Source organism: Aethina tumida, chromosome 1, assembly GCF_024364675.1.
Source record: "Aethina tumida isolate Nest 87 chromosome 1, icAetTumi1.1, whole genome shotgun sequence".
NCBI lineage: Eukaryota > Metazoa > Arthropoda > Insecta > Coleoptera > Nitidulidae > Aethina > Aethina tumida.
This window is the reverse complement of record NC_065435.1, coordinates 31,492,790-31,516,448: the sequence shown is the minus strand read 5'-3', so window position 1 is coordinate 31,516,448 and position 23,659 is coordinate 31,492,790.

Here is a 23,659-nt window from a genome sequence, read left to right as displayed (position 1 = left end):
AGTAGTCTAATTTGTCAGCCAGTTGTCAAAACGTGCGTAGCGGTTACGAGTTCTCAAGAAAACGTGGAGACACTTATAATATATATGTGCACTAAAGTAGATGAAAATTTCATCAAAATTACAAATGAGCTATTAATTATAAATTTCAACTCAACAAAGATTGCAAATTTTTACACAGAAAATTGTGATTTGATTTTGTTTATAAATTGTGTTGTCATTATTTGAACTTGTCATCTAGACATGAGGAATCTAAATAAATTTTGACATCAAATTAGCAAAATTAGAAAGATTGGTATCTTAGTGTTGTTTGAGGGTGATAATCCAACCAAACGTGAAAGAGAGAAATTCAGTACCTAGTTGAAATTTGCCGCTCACTAATTCTTGCTTAAAGAATCAACTACGTGAATTATTTTTTGATTTAAAAAGGTGACATATTTAAACAGTTACAATAATAGGAACCTACTGTCCGAAGGTTCCGATTACGAGTCACTGAAATCAAATCAGTTGTAGATGTCTCGACGACATTTATTTTCCATCAAAGGAATACTGTCTGTGAATCTGACAGATAATTAACATGTGAATAGAAATTGTTTTCATTAACTTTATACTTAAATGCAGAAATATATTTTGCTACTAAGAGACGTGGGGGATGAAATTGAAAACAAGTAACTTGCCTGATGTATATACACATAAATAAAATTTTAATTAATTAGTACTTACAAAATTAAACGAACATTTTGGAGTGAGTGTTGTATTGAGTGATATTTTGCAATCTTTCATGTTTCAGTAGCAACGAAGGAAGATTGTTAGTCAAATAAGAGAAAATAACATTTATGTTGCTAAGATTACGTCACCTTATGATGTATGTCAGCCTTTCCAATTATAGGCAAGAGTTATGGTTAATTCAATTAAACCTAATTCGAAATATGTGGTTTGGAAACACGTTGTCCTCTTTCAAATAAATTTGATTTGATCTTATATTGTATTAATATTACATCAAATTGTGGTTCAGTTATATTTTTTGTTATAATTCTATTTGTTTGAATCCACAGTGTCAACAAACTGACAGAGCAAAGAAATGTCGAGATGAGTTATAATAACTGTTCCAAATTAATTTCATCCTTATATTTCAACTTACACTAAATGACTCTAAATGTGGTTCCCAAATATTTAAATATAATATAACTTTCCAAATAAAACTACTTTGTTTAAGTTTTGTGGTTAATTTAATTAATTTTAACCTCCAATTAGTTAGTGGAAAGAAGTACTTAAATGATATATGCGACATAATTTTAGGAAACACATTTACTGATTACAGTACAGATTAAATTTTAAGGAAGAATAAATTCGTCACTATTCTAAAATTATAATTAGAATAAACAAGCTTAATTCTCATATGTACTATGAGTTATAACGTAGGTCCATACTATCGAAACATGGAACTCGAGATGGCGATGTGTGGGACAAGAATTGAACTTCTATCCAAAGAAAATTTCGACACGAGGCGGATTCAGGTAAAGGCGTTACTTACCAAAATCGATACCTGGGATTTCGTTAATGGTGAAGTATCAAAGCCAGTTATATGTCAGGGTGACACAAAAAGTGAATCAGCGCTTAAAACGTCGGACCTCAAGAGTATCAAAGGATGCGAGATTCCCAAAGATTGAAATTGGAGTCAATCCATGCTTCAAATGGACCGGCACTATTGGAACAATTATTTTATATATTTTATATATAATATTTATTTAAGAATAAATAAAATTGGATAACGATAAATTACCCACGTGGTGTGACATATGTCAACGAGGTAAACAAGCAAGGATACCCTTTACTGACAGAGAAGTAAGAAGTAAGCAGTTACTGAATATTGTTCATTCAGACATCTGCGGACCAATGCGAGGCAGAACCAGTGGTGGATCAAGATATCTTCTAACATTTAGGTGTATTTTCTCATGTCAAAAGGAGAATTTCCTGAAAAATTTAAGGAGTACTAAAGAACTGTCGAAAAACAAACTGGTAATGAAATTAAGAGAAAATTAGCTGAGAAATCAAGATCAAAGAATGCTAAGTGTTTTTTGGAATAGAAATTAACCAAAGCAAGAAAGGAGTAACACTTAAACAAAAAAAATATATTTTAGAGAAATTCAGAATGATAGATTACAATCCAGTTAAAACACCCTATGACTACCACTCAAAAGTTAACAGAGATTTAAAAATGTTTAAAGTCCCCACACGATACTGAGAATTAATTGGTAGTCTAATGTAGTCTAATGCAGCCGATCAAAACTGGGGCTTAACAATAATTAGCTGTGTCTTTCTGGCAATCGAACCTGGATTTGAGGCGCTTTTTCAGTTTCTTATTTCACCGTTTTTGTCTCTTAATAGGAACTTATTCTGAAATGGAACTGGCGAAGTGCCGTGTGGTCCCAATAGGACTCTGAAGCACTCGAACTTCTTGCAGGCACGCTTGCTGTTTTCGCATTTCATGACCGCTAATTCAGTTATTAAATTGTTTATAGTACGAAAACCAAAACTTAATTCAGTTGTTTCTTGAATTGGTAACCAAGGTTACCAACCAAGTAAACAATTTTTTTTATTTGTCTGAATTTAGTAACTAAATAAATTCAGACAAAAGATGGACAGATTTCAATAGTTGCTACCCAAACTTGGATAAATGACGATCGTTACCGCTGCCATTGGTAACGACAGAAAAGTCTTTTATTGTTAGCAACTTTTGTCAATTGTTCAAAGTGTAGTTAGCAACCAGGGAATATTGTTGATAGTAACAATTTTGGTGTGAGTTGTTTGTCATTCTTCTGTTTGAATTTAGTTATAATTGTTACCAAATTCGAAAGAGAAGGGTTGTTAATTTGGCTGGTAACATCGGTTACTAAATCAATAAACTATGTGTAGTGTCCGGAAAAGAGACAAGCTAAGTGAAAAACTCAATAAAACCCAAAAGTCTGCCGACGTTTCCAGAGGTACCCAATTTCCTTAGTGTTCAAATTTATGTATATTGAATTGTATTAAAGCATTGCATATTCTTCAGACAACAAAAGTATGTTTTACTTTTGATTAATAAACATATCGCCTTCATTGCTGTTGGAACCTGAATATGTACAAAATGTAATTTGATTTCAAAACTGAACTTGAACAATTATTTGGTAACTTACAATTTCGTCGTTGAAAAGACGAAAACTACAAAAGAAATAAGTATTTAGTCTTTACACGTGAGCTGTTTGTTTCGTTTTTTAGCTTTCAATGCAAACACAAATTTAATCAATATCGTTTTGTCATGAAAATATTTCGGTTTATATTCAAAAAATAATAATAATTTTTTCCAGATTGATGTTTTTAATGAACTCAGAAGTCAGATTTATCTAGTAATAGAGGTGCTTATGATATTCCTTCTACAGCATTGAATGAATTGTGGATTATCATTAACAAAGCCTCTAAAAATGGAATTTAACTTGTTTTTAAAATGTGCTTTATTTCCTAATGTACAGAAAAAATCATTTATTACACCTACCTTAAAGAATGGAGATAGTTTACTTGTAACAAATTTAGGCCTGTATGAAAAATGTTTTGTATTCCATAATTGTCCAAAAAAATTCATTATCAAAATAGTTCCAAAATATTATAAATGAGAGTCAACATGGATTTTGCAAATGTAAATCTTCTGCGACCAACCTTCTTATTTATAACAATTCGACAGTTATCATTTACAGGTTGATGTTGTTTATACAGACTTTTAAAAGGCATCTGATAGAATCTGCCATGATTTATTGTTTGCTGAACTAACTGGGCTGGAGTTGTCAAGTAAGTTTTGCACTGTAGATAATCATAACGATTGTAATGTAAAGTGATTAGTTTTTTAAAAAAAATAAATCAACATTATTTTCGAAAGTTACATTTTACATAAAAGATTTTAATGTAATATGTTTGAAATTTAGAAATGTGTAACAGATTAGGCGGTAGTTTATCTAGAAAAGTTGGTTTGGGTAAAACTAAAATGAATTTGCGTAAATGTAAAAGAAAAGCTGGTGAATATTCTGGTGCTGAAAGAGTTCAAACACAGAGGTTCAAGAATACAGATATTATTAAAAAGCACTGATTGCAGAACAATTTTTAAATGGGATGGACAGTAATTTAGCATATAAATTCCAGCTTAAAGTATGCGTTATTGTTGAAGAAGAAATTATGAGTAGAAATATTTAATCTTTCCATTTCTCTGTTAACATCATCTATTTCTGACTAGTAATTAATAAGTCAACTTAGTTGTCACGCCCTTCCAAATTCTGTCAATGTCAAAACTTTTCGGGTTATTCATCAAACTCTCTAATACCCTCAAAAATTATTTCTTTTTACAAATTGCAAATTTAAATAAAGCATCCTAAGAACTCCATTTACAATTCAACGTATATGGAGAGTTACTACCAAGATTTTAACACATTTTTAAAGCAAGTATGGAACATATAAGTAAAACAAGTAATCGTGTCTCACTTCTTGAATGTCTATAATAGTGTAAGCGTTCCTTTTAATTATGTTGCCCTTGTTGCACTATAAAGTGGATATTTAGAAAAATACTGGTTAATAGGATCCCAGGCTCTGCGATGCTTTGTCGTATAAAATAACCTCTTTTTATAATCAGTATCGCGATTATAAGATCAGCAATTAACCAGAACGAAAATATTCCAACATTAGTTGACTAAGTTGTCAGAGAGTTGTCAAAACGTGCGTACTCGTTAGGAACACTCAAGAAAACGTGGAGACACTAAAAATATATATGTGACAAACCAACAAAAAATGCTATTACTTATAAATTTCTACTGTAAAAAGATTGCAAGTCTATACGCAGAAAATTGTAGAATAGAAATCAATATTTCATGATTTGGTTTAAAAGTTGTGTTGACATTATTTGAACTTGTCATCTAAACATGAGGAATCTAAATAATTTTCTTCATAAAATTAGCAAATATGGAAACATTGGTATCTTAGTGTTGTGGGAGAGTGATAACCCAACCAAAAGTGAAAGAGAAAAATTGTCGCTCACTAATTCAAGTTGAAAGAATCAACCACGATAATTTACTGTTGATTTAAAAAAGTGAAATATTTAAACAATTAAAATAATGGCAACTTTTTGTTTGAAGGTTTCGATTACGAGTCCTGAAAAATCACGGAAATCACGAACGTTCAAATTTCAGTAGCAACGAAAGAATTTTGTTTATCAAATAAAAGAAAATAACATTTATGTTGCTAAGATTACGTTTCCTTGTGACATATGCCAGACGTTACAATATAAACAAAACATCCAATGTCCAATTAAACCATATTCGAAATATGTAATTTAAAAAAAGTTGCCTTCTTTCAAGTAAATTTGATTTCAGTAAGAAGAAATGCTAGTTGTGCCTATGTTGATGATGGCCTGTTATTCTCAATTGATGAATCAGAACTAAATTAATTTAAAAAAAAAACTGAAAAACACATATTGGAATTAAAATAATGGAAACCCCAAGTAATTTTTTGGGAATGCAAATAGAAAGTTTTAGTATTTATGTGGAACAAATTTTAAACAGATTTGAAAAGACTAATGCTAGTCCTAATACTATTCCAGTCGACCCTCACATAACACAGCCTGTTCCGTCAAGTTTTACTTGGCGACCACCGCAAATAATCTGACTTAGAGACAATAAATCTGTTGCCAGTTTAGGAACACATAATACTTTTGGAAAAAGCACCTTTTTGTTTTGACCTTCATCGTCATAATGGTCCAACCTCACTTGTACTGAACATTGCACAGATTATACTTTGTTGTCTGCGACTCTGATTTTATGTATGACAGGAGCCGTCATATTTTCAAGCATGTTCTTACGTCTTGTCATGTGTGACGATGCACCGGAAGCCACTTGCCATGGGTCATTTTGGCTGGATGTTGCCTCAAACACAACAGCATATGATGAACTACTTGCTTTTTGTTGAACATTCTTGGTCCTGGATTTGCATTTGAGGACTTTTATGACCTTACTTATTACAAGTGTAGCTCCCTTACTTACTTTGTTTCTTGTGGTTGTTCTTGTTGACTGAGAATACTGTTGAGTCACTTTCAGGTTGTTTAACATCTTGTGATAGTTTTGATTTCACAGAAATTGAAGTTATCTTCATGCCGGAGCTTTCAATAGCAATAATCATTGGTTGATAGGACTCTGGTAGACCGGAGAGTAGCAATGTAACTAGCCATTCATCGTCAACTGCGAAACCAATGTTTCTGAGCTTGTGAGCAGAACACATAATTTTGCTCACATATTTCTCTACGTTTTGACATACAGTAAGTGAAGTATTATAGAGATCACGCAGCAACCCCCCCATAATTTATTTAGTCAACTAGTAAATTTATCTTAGTTTTTGCCTTTGTGTCTCGTTTTGTGTCCACAATGACACATGTGGTGGGGTCTATGCAGTTCCACAACTCCTCTTGCTGTAGGTATGTTTTTAGAGCAAATCGCCATGTTACGTAATTATCTCGGCCGGTTAACTTTTCAATTAATGCCAATTGATTGTTTGCTGACAATTTAAGAACCCTTATTCCAGATGTTACGAGAAAACACTTTTCAATTGTCGTATTGACGTTTTAGGTTAACTTCATTACTTTTCTCAGTAAGTAAGCCATTCTGGGCTTCTCTGGGCTTTTCTGGCTCCATAACCTGTTAATTTTTCTTAAAAGAATTTATTATTTCAGAAGAAAAACTTATATTTAATAATTTAGTGTTAAAATTACAACTTAACTGTCTACAGGCGCACAATTCAAATTACAATTTTAACAGTTTATGTGTAGTTTCAGTACACTCCTACAGGTCATCACAACAGTTACAATTGGATTCCCAAGAGGAAATGAAACATTATTTGTTTTAAGATGTGTTATAATTTTTCATTCTTTATAATAGCCTAAGCTACATTGCGCTGTAAATTGAGAAGAATGCTTCAGGTAAACTACTTTTGGTTAACAAGACAGCATTAAATTAACTGAGGAATGCATATTATCGGATTTTGTAAGCTGGGTCAGCTCGTTGATTAATATTTATGTGATCCCATTTTCCGCACATTTTGGCAGACTGAAATATACTCTTTCTGTAATTCGCCAAAGAGCATTATAGGATCCGACACCAACCAAAACAAAATTACACAAAGATCAGTTGTCAAGATTGTCAGTGAGTTGTCAAAAAATACGAGCCGAAACTGAGACTGAGACGTCTAGCCATTAGCGCTACCAAATAATTCCATTCAATTTGAAACGTTAAATAATTACTTTAATAACAAGGAGTTTATTTTCTATGAGAAGGCTCTTCTAATTCTTAGGGCACTTGGTCTAAAATACTTTAATACAATTCAATATACATAAATTTCAACACTGAACCATAAATGGTGGGGTGCGTCGTTGTTACACAATTTCGACATCACCTCCTTGGGGATGACCGAGTTCCAAGAAGTTTTCTGAGTTTTGGAGCTGGGAGACTTTGCAGGAGTAGGGGTGGCTAGTTGGGACAAAGATTTGGGATTAGCGTTAGGAGTAGGGGTACCATCAGAGTTTACCGATAGTATCCCTAGTTTAGACGACAAAGCTGTGTAAGCACTCTTTCACTCTCTGTATCTCACCTTCTAGTTCCAAAATTTTATTCCTAAGGAAATCGGGTACCTCTGGAAACGTCAGCAGACTTTTGGGATTTATTGAGTTTTTCACTTAGCTTTTCTTTTTTCCGGACCCTACACATAGTTTATTGGTTTAGTAACCGAGGTTACAAGCCAAATTAACAACTCTTCTCTTTCGATTATGGTAACTATTATAACTAAATTCAGACAAAAGAAGGACGAACAACTCAAAAAAAAATTGTAATTTTCAACAATATTCCCTGGTTGCTACCCACACTTTGAACAATTGACAAAAGTCGCTAACAATAAGAAACTTTTCTGTTGTTATCAATGGCAGAGGTAACGATCGTCATTTAACCAAGTTTCGGTAGCTACTAAGGAAAAGTGTTGGTAGTGATATTTTCGTTTTTATTTAGTGACCCTATTAAAGTTCCTATTAAAAGACAAGAGCCGAGAAATAAGAAAAGGAAAAGGAGGCCCAAATCCAGGTTCTATTGGCAGAAAAGAAAGCGGTACCACATCCAACGACACAGCTAGTTATTGTAAAGCCTCAGTTTTGATCGGTTACCTTATAGTACATTAGAGTACCTATTAATTCTCTGTATCGTGTGGGGTCTTTGAATGGTTTTAAATCTCTGTTAAATTTTGAGTGGCAGTCATACAGTGTTTTAATTGGATTGCAATCTACCATTCTGAATTTCTCTGAAATATATTTTTTTTGTTTAAGTGTTACTCCTTTCTTACTTTGGTTAATTTCTATTCTAAAGAAAATCCTAGCAATCTTTGATCTTCAATTTCTCAGCTAATTCTCTCTTAATTTCATTACCAGTTTGATTTTCGACAGTTCTTTTGTACTCCTTAAATTTTTCAAAAACTTCTTTCTTTTGACTTAAGGAAAAAACCTGGCACCACCTATTATATTCGTCTATTAATGTAAGAAGATATCTTGATCCACCGCGGAATCTGACTATATATTCAGTAACTGCTTACTTCTTCCTTCTCTATCAGTAAAGGGTTTCCTTGCTTGCTTACCTCGTTGACATTGTCACACCACATGGGTAATTTATCATTATCCAATTTATTACCGTGTACCAGTCGCTTTCTGTACAAATCCTGTACGCCTTTATAATGTAGGTACTCTGGTTGTCTATGCCACAGGACCATTTTGTTTGAATTTCTATGCATTATTCACTTGTAGACATTTGAATTTCGTTGTATATAAACATATTACAATATTTTTCATAAAATCAAGTAGCCCAAAAAGTTTTCTTTATTTGTTTACAACAAAACTCTAATCAGTTCAGACTTTTATTTCATAAGAAACACATCTTTCTGAAGTTGCTCCTACGCTTCAATTCAAAATTAATAGTTAAATATTCTCTCTTTATTAATGAGGTTCTTCCTCATTGAGAATTGTAATTAGCAGAAATACTTATGTACAGTAGTGCTAGAAATGAAACCGATCTTACCAAACTGTTATTTTTAGGGAATAGTTTTGGCTAAATTCATTATTTATATTTACAGGAATTCCCAACTAAACACAGAATAAGGCTCCATAAAATAAAACATTGATTTGTTTTCAGAATAAATTATGATTATTTTTTTATTGGAGCAAAGAGGGGGAAATCTACAAGACGTAGTGCCGGACTTTACCGACTAAAAACCCCTCTCCGGGCAATGATCCGAAGATCATGACCTAAGAGTAGTTAACCATAAAGGTTTAGGAAAATAGAAGGGAAAACTAAAGAGGTACGTAACAATCGCTACATAGTAAAGAAAAGATGTTCAAAAGAGACGCAGAGGTCTAGACAGCCAAGAGACAAGGTCTCTTGTATCTGTCGGATTCACAGGGTTGGATATCATGCAAACATGCAATCTCCGGATTAGAGTGTTGAAAGATAGATCTCCGGAGGTTGAGGGCATGCTATTTTCTCTGAGGCTATGAAATATGAAAAAATATTCAAGAAATCCGAAAAAAGGTCAAGAAAAAGTCACAATAAAGGAGAAAACAGCAATACCAAGAAACCGTCTTCAAAAGTTCTATCAAAAAGGCTGAGGACAGGAATGTTCCCATTGGAGTTCCACATATCTGTCTGTGTATAAAGAAGGTACTTTCAATTTATGGAAAGTTTTCCATAGTATGTACGTTTCAACTCAAATAACATCTGAGAATTAAGCATGTTTATAGTAATTATAATATTAGAATTGTGCCGTTGTAGTTTTTACTTATATTTTAATCTGTAATTTATGACGGAAAATGTGATTCATAAATAATTATATTGTGTATATCTGTATATTTTTCCACTGAATAATTGGATGTTGAAAAAATCGGCAATGTGTCGAAACCATTTTATAACACCAAACTAATATTAAAATATCGACATAAGTTAAACAAAGTAATTTTATTTGTAAAGTTATGTTATATTTAAATATTTGGGAATCTCATTTATGGTCATCCACTGTAGGTTGAAATACAAGGATGAGATTGATTCGAAACAGTTCTACCATCAAAAATATTATAACAAATTGAAAAATCATCACGATATTCCTTTGCTCTGTCAATTTGCTGAGACAGTGGATTAAAACGAATTATAAGAAAAGATATAACTGAACCACAATTGGGTGTTATATTAATACAATGTAAGAATCAAATCAAATATGCTTGAGAGAAGACAACTTTTTTATAAATTACTACATAGTTCTGACATATGCCATAAAGAAACGTAATTTGACATGTTATTTTATTTTTTGACAAACAATTCGTTGCTATTGATACTTGTTTGCAAAATGTCACTCAATCACACACTCACTCGTTTTATTTTTTAATTACAAATTAATTAAAATTTTATTTTCAATTCTATTCCTCACCTTATAGTGGTTGAAACTTCTCTTAGCAGCAATCTATTCTAATGGAAATATAAAATTAACAAAGTTAACAAAAACAATTTCGTTTCACATATTAATTACCTGTCGAAAATAAATGTCGACGAGAGATCTGCCACTGATTTGATTTCAGTGACTTGCAGGGCTCGTAATCTAAACCTTCAGACGGTAAGTTGCTATTTTTGTAACTGTTTAAATATTTCACCTTTTTAAATCAACAGTAAATTCACGTAGTTGTTTCTTTCAGCTTGAATAAGTGAGCGACAGATTTCAACTATGCACTGAATTTTTCTCCTTCACCTTTAATTATCACCCTCAAGCAACACTAATTTACCAATCTTTCCATATTTGATAATTTTATGTCGTAAATTATTTAGATTCTTCATGTCTGGATGACAAGTTCAAATAATGTTAACACAATTTATAAACCAAATCATGAAATAGTGATTTCTATTTCACAATTTTCTGGGGAAATAAAGATTTGAAATCTTTGTTGGGTTGAAATTTATAATTAATAGATTTATCTGTTGTAGTTTTGTTAAAACTTTCATCTACTTTAGTGCATATATATTTTTAGTGTTTCCACATTTTCTTGGGAGTAGGCATATTTTGACAAAACACTGACAACATCATCGAGAACTAAAGTTGTAGTATTTTCGTTCTGCTTATTCGGTTACCATATAATCGCGATACCGATCATGAAAGAAGTAATTATATACAACCAAACATCGCGGAGCTTCGTATCCTATTAAGCAGTATTCTTCAAAAATATCTGTAATAAGGTATATCATAAGTGAAAAGAAAGTTTATGCTCTTATAGACATTCAAGAAGTGAGACACAATTTACTTGCTTTACCTATATGCTCCATACTTGCTTTAAAAATATGTTAAAATCGTGGTAGTAACTTTCCATATGCGTTGGGATGTAGATGGAGTTCTTAAGATACTTTATTTAAAATTGCAATCTGTAAAAAGAAATAATTTTTGAGGGTATTGCAAAAATTATCTTCAAAAATTGATTGAATAAATCATATTGTAGAAGAGAATGAAAAACACAGTGACCAAAGATTTTTTTGAATGAAGGAAAATAACGGAGCGATTTTTAATTAGGGATGTCTCAATTTGATTATAAGGCGTTGTAGTACGTTCGTTCAGTCAACCAAAGGGGCGGTATATATAACACGATATTTTACTGTACTCTGTACTCTGTAATATTGTATAACTTTGGTTAACTTTTGATATATATACAAATCGGGATTTTTTTTTACAGTTTCTAAGACATTTTGGTGTTTTGTTAATATATCTTATCTCCTAACTTTATTTAAGTGAACTTTAAATATAATTGGTAATATTTTGATACAGCAAAATAAAAGCCCACGGGAAATTTTCATGTGGCTTGATTTCCGAGTATTTCATTATTAATTAACACTATTTGAAATCAGAGCTCTGAAATAGATATATTTCGTTATTAATGTAATTGTTACAATATTCCGCCTTGATTAACTGCAAAAAATTCTGTATCTAAGGGAATCCAAATTTAAAAAAACAACAGAACACTTGTTGTAACCTAGCATCTGTAATTTACAACTGTTCCCAAAACTTAATTTAAAATATTAACAATTTCAACATTCAAGAGATGCTGTGAAACTTTAGAACACTAGGTCATCATTCAAAAACTCAACAACAATTAAATTTAAATGGAAAATGTGTAGGGTTTAACATAATGGTTAAGGCTTGAGTAATACCATATGGAATAAATAATGAAACTATTTACTAACAATTTCTTAAAACAGGAGAATAAGTTTTTGAGAACTCTGGTCCTGTACGTTTGTCTTGACAACTAACTGACAACTGATATTTCAGTTATTTCATTTTGCTTGTTGGCCGATTTTATATTGGCGATACCAAATATAGAAAGATGATATTCTAAATTGTCGAGATATTCTGAACACAGGATCCTATAATAATAATCGAGGAGCTATTTTCCTGTCACAGTTAACTGTGTAGCATTCTGCTGATATAATTTAATTTACAATGCGAAAAAATATCTTATTCTTGAAAATAAAGCTTACGCTATAACAGAGTCAAGAATTGAGACGCAATTTACTTGGAAAATCATTTATTTAGAATACCGATCAGACATGTAGTAGATGTTAAGATTCTGCATATAGCATATTGATAAACCAAGTAAATTGTGTGTCACCTCTTGAATGTTTATCTTTCTTTTCAGTTATGTTATACCTTATTGCACGGTAAAGTAGTTTTTTTAGAAAAATACTACTTAAAATGATCCCAGGTTCCTATAATCGCGATTATAAGATTAGCAACTAATTAGAATGAAAATACCCCAACATGCCCAAGTAGTCTAATTTGTCAGCAAGTTGTCAAAACGTGCGTAGCGGTTACGAGCTCTCAAGAAAACGTGGAGACACTTATAATATACCGTACGAAAAATGCTCTTCGTGTCTGGATGTTGTAAGAGATGGATGCACGACAAAGATAGAAAAGTTTTGCCCGGTAGTAAGAATCCCTACTCTCAGAGACAATGCGCCGTGCTGGCGCACAATGTAAATTAATCTTTGCGAATGCATTTAGTAACTCTCCGTATGCGTAGAGATGTAGTTCGAGTTCTTCGGATGCTCCATTTAAATTCCGTAACTTTGTATAATTTTCAATCTGTAAATTGAAATATTTTTTGAGGGTATATCAAAAACAAAAATAAGTATTCTAAAAATAAACTACTTTTTTCAAAATAAAAATGTATCCCAAAAATTAAATAAAATATACTAAAAACAACGTCTGCGGAGACGAACCGCATGCTAAACGCAGCAAACCCAAATGATCCCCTCCAGTCAGTTCGGCCCGCCCACATAATTGCATGTATATCTTTCCTTTTTGTTTACAAAGGGGTATTGATGTTCCGTCTCAATATGCGAGTAGACGCGCTCATCATTTTTGATACGGTATATGTGCACTAAAGTAGATGAAAATTTCATCAAAATTACAAATGAGCTATTAATTATAAATTTCAACTCAACAAAGATTGCAAATTTTTACACAGAAAATTGTGATTTGATTTTGTTTATAAATTGTGTTGTCATTATTTGAACTTGTCATCTAGACATGAGGAATCTAAATAAATTTTGTCATAAAATTAGCAAAATTAGAAAGATTAGTATCTTAGTGTTGTTTGAGGGTGATAATCCAACCAAACGTGAAAGAGAGAAATTCAGTACCTAGTTGAAATTTGCCGCTCACTAATTCTTGCTTAAAGTTTCAACTACGTGAATTATTTTTTGATTTAAAAAGGTGACATATTTAAACAGTTACAATAATAGGAACCTACTGTCCGAAGGTTCCGATTACGAGTCACTGAAATCAAATCAGTTGTAGATGTCTCGACGACATTTATTTTCCATCAAAGGAATACTGTCTGTGAATCTGACAGATAATTAACATGTGAATAGAAATTGTTTTCATTAACTTTATACTTAAATGCAGAAATATATTTGGCTACTAAGAGACGTGGGGGATGAAATTGAAAACAAGTAACTTGCCTGATGTATATACACATAAATAAAATTTTAATTAATTAGTACTTACAAAATTAAACGAACATTTTGGAGTGAGTGTTGTATTGAGTGATATTTTGCAATCTTTCATGTTTCAGTAGCAACGAAGGAAGATTGTTAGTCAAATAAGAGAAAATAACATTTATGTTGCTAAGATTACGTCACCTTATGATGTATGTCAGCCTTTCCAATTATAGGCAAGAGTTATGGTTAATTCAATTAAACCTAATTCGAAATATGTGGTTTGGAAACACGTTGTCCTCTTTCAAATATATTTGATTTGATCTTATATTGTATTAATATTACATCAAATTGTGGTTCAGTTATATTTTTTGTTATAATTCTATTTGTTTGAATCCACAGTGTCAACAAACTGACAGAGCAAAGAAATGTCGAGATGAGTTATAATAACTGTTCCAAATTAATTTCATCCTTATATTTCAACTTACACTAAATGACTATAAATATGGTTCCCAAATATTTAAATATAATATAACTTTCCAAATAAAACTACTTTGTTTAAGTTTTGTGGTTAATTTAATTAATTTTAACCTCCAATTAGTTAGTGGAAAGAAGTACTTAAATGATATATGCGACATAATTTTAGGAAACACATTTACTGATTACAGTACAGATTAAATTTTAAGGAAGAATAACTTCGTCACTATTCTAAAATTATAATTAGAATAAACAAGCTTAATTCTCATATGTACTATGAGTTATAACGTAGGTCCATACTATCGAAACATGGAACTCGAGATGGCGATGTGTGGGACAAGAATTGTACTTCTATCCAAAGAAAATTTCGACACGAGGCGGATTCAGGTAAAGGCGTTACTTACCAAAATCGATACCTGGGATTTCGTTAATGGTGAAGTATCAAAGCCAGTTATATGTCAGGGTGACACAAAAAGTGAATCAGCGCTTAAAACGTCGGTCCTCAAGAGTATCAAAGGATGCGAGATTCCCAAAGATTGAAATTGGAGTCAATCCATGCTTCAAATGGACCGGCACTATTGGAACAATTATTTTATATATTTTATATATAATATTTATTTAAGTATAAATAAAATTGGATAACGATAAATTACCCACGTGGTGTGACATATGTCAACGAGGTAAACAAGCAAGGATACCCTTTACTGACAGAGAAGTAAGAAGTAAGCAGTTACTGAATATTGTTCATTCAGACATCTGCGGACCAATGCGAGTCAGAACCAGTGGTGGATCAAGATATCTTCTAACATTTAGGTGTATTTTCTCATGTCAAAAGGAGAATTTCCTGAAAAATTTAAGGAGTACTAAAGAACTGTCGAAAAACAAACTGGTAATGAAATTAAGAGAAAATTAGCTGAGAAATCAAGATCAAAGAATGCTAAGTGTTTTTGGAATAGAAATTAACCAAAGCAAGAAAGGAGAAACACTTAAACAAAAAAAATATATTTCAGAGAAATTCAGAATGATAGATTACAATCCAGTTAAAACACCCTATGACTACCACTCAAAAGTTAACAGAGATTTAAAAATGTTTAAAGTCCGCACACGATACTGAGAATTAATTGGTAGTCTAATGTAGTCTAATGCAGCCGATCAAAACTGGGGCTTTACAATAATTAGCTGTGTCTTTCTGGCAATCGAACCTGGATTTGAGGCGCTTTTTCAGTTTCTTATTTCACCGTTTTTGTCTCTTAATAGGAACTTATTCTGAAATGGAACTGGCGAAGTGCCGTGTGGTCCCAATAGGACTCTGAAGCACTCGAACTTCTTGCAGGCACGCTTGCTGTTTTCGCATTTCATGACCGCTAATTCAGTTATTAAATTGTTTATAGTACGAAAACCAAAACTTAATTCAGTTGTTTCTTGAATTGGTAACCAAGGTTACCAACCAAGTAAACAATTTTTTTTATTTGTCTGAATTTAGTAACTAACTAAATTCAGACAAAAGATGGACAGATTTCAGTAGTTGCTACCCAAACTTGGATAAATGACGATCGTTACCGCTGCCATTGGTAACGACAGAAAAGTCTTTTATTGTTAGCAACTTTTGTCAATTGTTCAAAGTGTAGTTAGCAACCAGGGAATATTGTTGATAGTAACAATTTTGGTGTGAGTTGTTTGTCATTCTTCTGTTTGAATTTAGTTATAATTGTTACCAAATTCGAAAGAGAAGGATTGTTAATTTGGCTGGTAACATCGGTTACTAAATCAATAAACTATGTGTAGTGTCCGGAAAAGAGACAAGCTAAGTGAAAAACTCAATAAAACCCAAAAGTCTGCCGACGTTTCCAGAGGTACCCAATTTCCTTAGTGTTCAAATTTATGTATATTGAATTGTATTAAAGCATTGCATATTCTTCAGACAACAAAAGTATGTTTTACTTTTGATTAATAAACATATCGCCTTCATTGCTGTTGGAACCTGAATATGTACAAAATGTAATTTGATTTCAAAGCTGAACTTGAACAATTATTTGGTAACTTACAATTTCGTCGTTGAAAAGACGAAAACTACAAAAGAAATAAGTGTTTACTCTTTACACGTGAGCTGTTTGTTTCATTTTTTAGCTTTCAATGCAAACACAAATTTAAACAATATCGTTTTGTCATGAAAATATTTTTGTTTATATTCAAAAAATAATAATTTTTTCCAGATTGATGTTTTTAATGAACTCAGAAGTCAGATTTATCTAGTAATAGAGGTCCTTATGATATTCCTTCTACAGTATTGAATGAATTGTGGATTATAATTAACAAAGCCTCTAACCATGAAATTTAACTTGTTTTTAAAATGTGCTTTATTTCCTAATGCACAGAAATATTCATTTATTATACCTACCTTAAAGAATGGAGATAGTTTACTTGTAACAAATTTAGGCCTGTATGAAAAATGTTTTGTATTCCATAATTGTCCAAAAAAATTCATTTCCAAAATAATTATGCCATAGTTCCAAAATATTATAAATGAGAGTCAACACGGATTTTGCAAATGTAAATCTTCTGCGACCAACCTTCTTATTTATAACAATTCGACAGTTATCATTTACAGGTTGATGTTGCTTATACAGACTTTTAAAAGGCATTTGATAGAATCTGCCATGATTTATTGCTTGCTTAACTAACCGGGCTGGAGTTGTCAAGTAAGTTTTCCACTGTAGATAATCATAACGATTGTAATATAAAGTGATTAGTTTTTTTAAAAAAATAAATCAACACTATTTTCGAAAGTTACACTTTAGTTAAAAGGTTTTAATGTAATATGTTTGAAATTTAGAAATGTGTAATAGATTAGGCGGTAGTTTATCTAGAAAAGTTGGTTTGGGTAAAACTAAAATGAATTTGCGTAAATGTAAAAGAAAAGCTGGTGAATATTCTGGTGCTGAAAGAGTTCAAACACAGAGGTTCAAGAATACAGATATTATTAAAAAGCACTGATTGCAGAACAATTTTTAAATGGGATGGACAGTAATTTAGCATATAAATTCCAGCTTAAAGTATGCGTTATTGTTGAAGAAGAAATTATGAGTAGAAATATTTAATCTTTCCATTTCTCTGTTAACATCATCTATTACTGACTAGTAATTAATAAGTCAACTTAGTTGTCACGCCCTTCCAAATTCTGTCAATGTCAAAACTTTTCGGGTTATTCATCAAACTCTCTAATACCCTCAAAAATTATTTCTTTTTACAAATTGCAAATTTAAATAAAGCATCCTAAGAACTCCATTTACAATTCAACGCATATGGAGAGTTACTACCAAGATTTTAACACATTTTTAAAGCAAGTATGGAACATATAAGTAAAACAAGTAATCGTGTCTCACTTCTTGAATGTCTATAATAGTGTAAGCGTTCCTTTTAATTATGTTGCCCTTGTTGCACTATAAAGTAGATATTTAGAAAAATACTGGTTAATAGGATCCCAGGCTCTGCGATGCTTTGTCGTATAAAATAACCTCTTTTTATAATCAGTATCGCGATTATAAGATCAGCAATTAACCAGAACGAAAATATTCCAACATTAGTTGACTAAGTTGTCAGAGAGTTGTCAAAACGTGCGTACTCGTTAGGAACACTCAAGAAAACGTGGAGACACTAAAAATATATATGTAACAAACCAACAAAAAATGCTATTACTTATAAATTTCTACTGTAAAAAGATTGCAAGTCTATAGGCAGAAAATTGTAGAATAGAAATCAATATTTCATGATTTGGTTTAAAAGTTGTGTTGACATTATTTGAACTTGTCATCCAAACATGAGGAATCTAAATAATTTTCTTCATAAAATTAGCAAATATGGAAACATTGGTATCTTAGTGTTGTGGGAGAGTGATAACCCAACCAAAAGTGAAAGAGAAAAATTGTCGCTCACTAATTCAAGTTGAAAGAATCAACCACGATAATTTACTGTTGATTTAAAAAAGTGAAATATTTAAACAATTACAATAATGGCAACTTTTTGTTTGAAGGTTTCGATTACGAGTCCTGAAAAATCACGGAAATCACGAACGTTCAAATTTCAGTAGCAACGAAAGAATTTTGTTTATCAAATAAAAGAAAATAACATTTATGTTGCTAAGATTACGTTTCCTTGTGACATATGCCAGACGTTACAATATAAACAAAACATCCAATGTCCAATTAAACGATATTCGAAATATGTAATTTAAAAAAAGTTGCCTTCTTTCAAGTAAATTTGATTTCAGTAAGAAGAAATGCTAGTTGTGCCTATGTTTATGATGGCCTGTTATTCTCAATTGATGAATCAGAACTAAATTAATTTAAAAAAAAAACTGAAAAACACATATTGGAATTAAAATAATGGAAACCCCAAGTAATTTTTTGGGAATGCAAATAGAAAGTTTTAGTATTTATGTGGAACAAATTTTAAACAGATTTGAAAAGACTAATGCTAGTCCTAATACTATTCCAGTCGACCCTCACATAACACAGCCTGTTCCGTCAAGTTTTACTTGGCGACCACAGCAAATGATGAACTACTTGCTTTTTGTTGAACATTCTTGGTCCTGGATTTGCATTTGAGGACTTTTATGACCTTACTTGTAACAAGTGTAGCACCTTGAATCCTTACTTGGTTGTTGGTTGTTTTCTTGATGACTGACAATACTGTTGAGTCACTTTCAGGTTGTTTAACATCTTGTGATAGTTTTGATTTTCAGAAACTGAAGTTATCTTCATGCCGGAGCTTTCAATAGCAATAATCATTGTTTGATAGGATTCTGGTAGACCGGAGAGTAGCACTGTAAATAGCCATTCATCGTCAACTTCGAAACCAATGTTTCTGAGCTTGTGAGCGGTACACATTATTTTACTCATATATTTCTCTACGTTTTAACATGCAGTATGTGAAGTATTACAGAGATCATGCAGCAGCCCATCACAGCGTGTCAACCAAGATTTATCCCATACTTATTTTGCAGTACTACTCTCTTGTATGTGCACGTAATTTATTGAGTCAACTAGTAAATTTATCTTAGTTTTTGCCTTTGTGTCTCGTTTTGTGTCCACAATGACACATGTGGGGGGTTTTATGCAGTCCACAACTTCTCTTGCTGTTGATGTGTTTCTATAGCAAATAACCAGGTTACGTAATTATCTCGGCCGGTTAACTTTTCAATTAATGCCAATTAATTGTTTGCTGACAATTTAAGAACCCTTATTCCAAATGTTACGAGAAATCACCTTTCAATTGTCGTATTGACGTTTTAGGTTAACTTTATTACTTTTCTCAGTAAATAAGTCTTTCTGGGCTTAAAAGAATTTATTATTTCTCAATAAAAATTTATATTTAAGAATTTAGTGTTAAAATTACAACTTAACTGCCCACAGGCGCACAATTCAAATTACAATTTTAACAGTTTATGTGTAGTTTCAGTGCACTCCTACCTGGTCATCGCATCAGTTACAATTGGCTTCCCAAGAGGAGATGAAACATTATTTGTTTTAAGTTGTGTCGAAAATTGTTCATTCTTTATAGTAGTGTAAGATACATTGCGCTGTAAATTAGATTTTTTTTAGAAGAATTCTTCAAGTAAACTAATTAGGGTTAACAAGACAGCATTAAGTTAACTAAGGAAAGCATATTATCAAATTTAGTACGCTGGGTCAGCTCCTGGAGTAATATTTATACGATACACATTCTCCACATTTTGGCAGATTGAAATAACCTCTCTCCGTAATTCGCCAAAGAGCATTATAGGATCGGATACCGAACAAAATAAAATTACACAAAGATCAGTTGTCAAGATTGTCAAGGAGTTGTCAAAGAATACGAACCGTATTCCATATCAGTCTTCACAATATTGCCAAACTAATTTAAGTGTTTCTTTTCTATGAAAACTTTTTTCTAAATGTTAGTGTATTGATCTTTTTGCTTTAATTCAATTCAAAATACATAAATTTGAACACTGAACAATTTCTAACATTATCTCAGTCATCTAAATCTTATCAATATTAAAATTTGCCCTAATATATATTATTTTTTTCCTTGAAAAATATTACATTTTACCAGTGTGCGTTTATATTCGGATTCAAACTCAGATAAATAAACTATATGTAGTTTGAGGAGAAAAGACAAGCCAAGTGAAAATCTCAATAAAACCCAAAAGTCTGCCGGCGCTTCAAGAGGCCTTAAGATTAAAATATCGGAACTAGAGGGTGAACTACAACGAATGAAAGTAAGTAATGCAGTAAGCTGTCTGCTAAACTACAGACACCTTCGGTAAATCCTGGAAATACTCCTACTTCTAACACCAATCCTTTCTCCCAACTAGCCACCCCACACCTCCGAAACGCAAAAGTTTTCCACGAAGTGGGTCACGCCTATAAAAGTGATGTCGAAATCGTCTGATGATGACGCACCCCTGTGCTCACCGAAAAGACATGAAAGTACTGGAAGTCTTTATATCCATTATGGTCAAAAGCCAAAAGTGAATAATTGGAACAGTTTACCAGCATCTGGTTCTGATTTTTATTCCAATCATTGTGCATCAGTGGATATATTTTTAGTAACTGGAGATTGAAACCTGCCCCGAGTGAATTGGACTAATGATGAGTTTAGTGTTTTCATGAGTTCTGAGGTTTACTCATTAAACTATCACTTGTCATTAGTTGATTGGGATTTACTTTTAAGCAATATAGATGTTAATGATTGAGAGCACAAATCTTATGAAATTTTATACAATATGTTCCAACTTGATCTACCTGTAAAAATAATTAAGAACTATGTTTCTTAAGTTGTTCTATAAAGAGCTTATGACATTAACAATTCATTATTCATTTGCAGATATTTGAATTTCGTTGTCATAAGCAAAATTAAATATTTTTCATAAAATCAAGTAGCCCAAAAAGATTTCTTTATTTGGTTACCACAAAACTTTAACTAAAAAAAACTAAATGAACAAGTTTAGAAGGTAAATTTACCAAAAAATAGTTTTGTACATAATCTGGGTTCAATAGCAACGAAGGCAGTTCTTCTTCCTTTCTATTTACCTGGAAGAATATCATCATCTGACACATGTCTGATCAGTATTCCAAATGAAAGCTTTTCTAAGAAAATTGCGTCTCAATTCTTGACTCTGTTATAGCGTAAGCTTTATTTTCAATAATAAGATGTTTTTTTCGCATTGTAAATTAAATTGTATCAGAAGAATGTTTCACTGTTAACTGTCACAGAAGGATAGCTCCTCCATTATTATTATAGAATCCTGTGTTCAGAATATCTCGACAATTTAGAATATCATCTTTCTATATTTGGTATCGCCAATATAAAATCGACCAACAAGCAAAATGAAATAACTGAAATATCAGTTGTCAGTTAGTTTTCAAAACAAACGTACAGGACCAGAGTTCTCAAAAACTTATTCTCCTGTTTTAAGAAATTGTTAGTAAATAATTTCATTATTTATTCCATATGGTTTTACTCAAGCCTTAACCATTATGTTAAACCCTACACATTTTCCATTTAAATTCAATCCATTGATGTTAATCAGCAAATTTGACTCTTTTAAGAAATTATGTGTTATGAATTACATCTGAAATAAATTGATGGCGTGTTTGTAGTTGTTGAGTTTTTGAATGATGAGATACCTAGTGTTCTCAAGTTTCACAGCATCTCTTGAATGTTGAAATTGTTAATATTTCAAATTAAGTTGTAGGAACAATTGTAAATAACAGTTGCTAATTTACAATAAGTGTTGTATTGTTTTTTAAATTTGATTTCCCTTAGCTACATAATTTGTTGCATTTATTCAATCATATTGGAACAGTTACACTAATAACAAAATATATCTATTTTAGAGCTCTGATTTCAAATAGTGTTAATTAGTCATGAAATTCTCGAAAATCAAGTCACATGAAAAATTCCCGTGGGCTTTAATTTTGCTGAATCAAAATATTAAAATTCATTTAAGTAAAGTTAGGCATATGATATATTATCAAAACACCAAGATGTCTTAAAAACTGTAAAAAAGAATTCCGATTTGTATATATATCAAAAGTTAATCAAAGTTATACAATATTACATAGTACAGAGAGTATTTAGTGTACAATATCGTGTTATATATACCGCCCCTTTGGTTAACTGAATCAGTGCACTACATCGATGTATAATCAAATTGAGTCATCCCTAATTAAAAATCGCTCCGTTATTTTCCTTCTTTCAAAAAAACCTTTGGTCACTGTGTTTTTCAATATCTTCTACAAAATGATATATTCAATCAATTTTTGAAGATAATTTTTGCAATACCCTCAAAAATTATTTCTTTTTACAGATGGCAAATTTAAATAAAGCATCCTAAGAACTCCATGTACATCCCAACGCATATGGAGAGTTACTACCACGATTTTAACATATTTTTAAAGCAAGTATGGAGCATATAGGTAAAGCAAGTAAATTGTGTCTCACTTCTTGAATGTCTATAAGAGCATAAACTTTCATTTCAATTATGATATTATTATTATTATTATTATAGATAATTTAGAAGAATACTGCTTAATAGGATACAAGGGTCCGCGATGTTTGGTAGTATAAAATACCTTCATTCTATGATCAGTATCGCGAATAAGCAGAACGAAAATACTCCATCTTTAGTTCTCGATGTTGTCAGTGTGTTGCCAAAACACGCATACTGTCAAGAAAATATGGAGACACCAAAAATATATATGCACCAAAGTAGATGAAAATTTTAGCAGAACTGCAAATGATAAAGCCATTAATTATAAGTTTCAACCGAACAAAGATTGCAAATCAATATTTACGCAGAAAATTGTAAAATAGAAATTACTATTTTATGATTTGGTTTATAAATTGTGTTGATATTATTTGAATTTGTCATCCAGACATGAGGAATCTAAATAATTTGCGATATAAAATTATCAAATATGGAAAGATTAGTATATCATTTGAGGGTGATAACCAATGTTGAAAAAGAAAATTTCAGTGTTGAAATCTGTCGCTCAGTTATTCAAGCTGAGAGAATCACCTACGTGAATTTACTGTTGATTTAAAAAGGTGAAATATTTAAACAGTTACAAAAATAG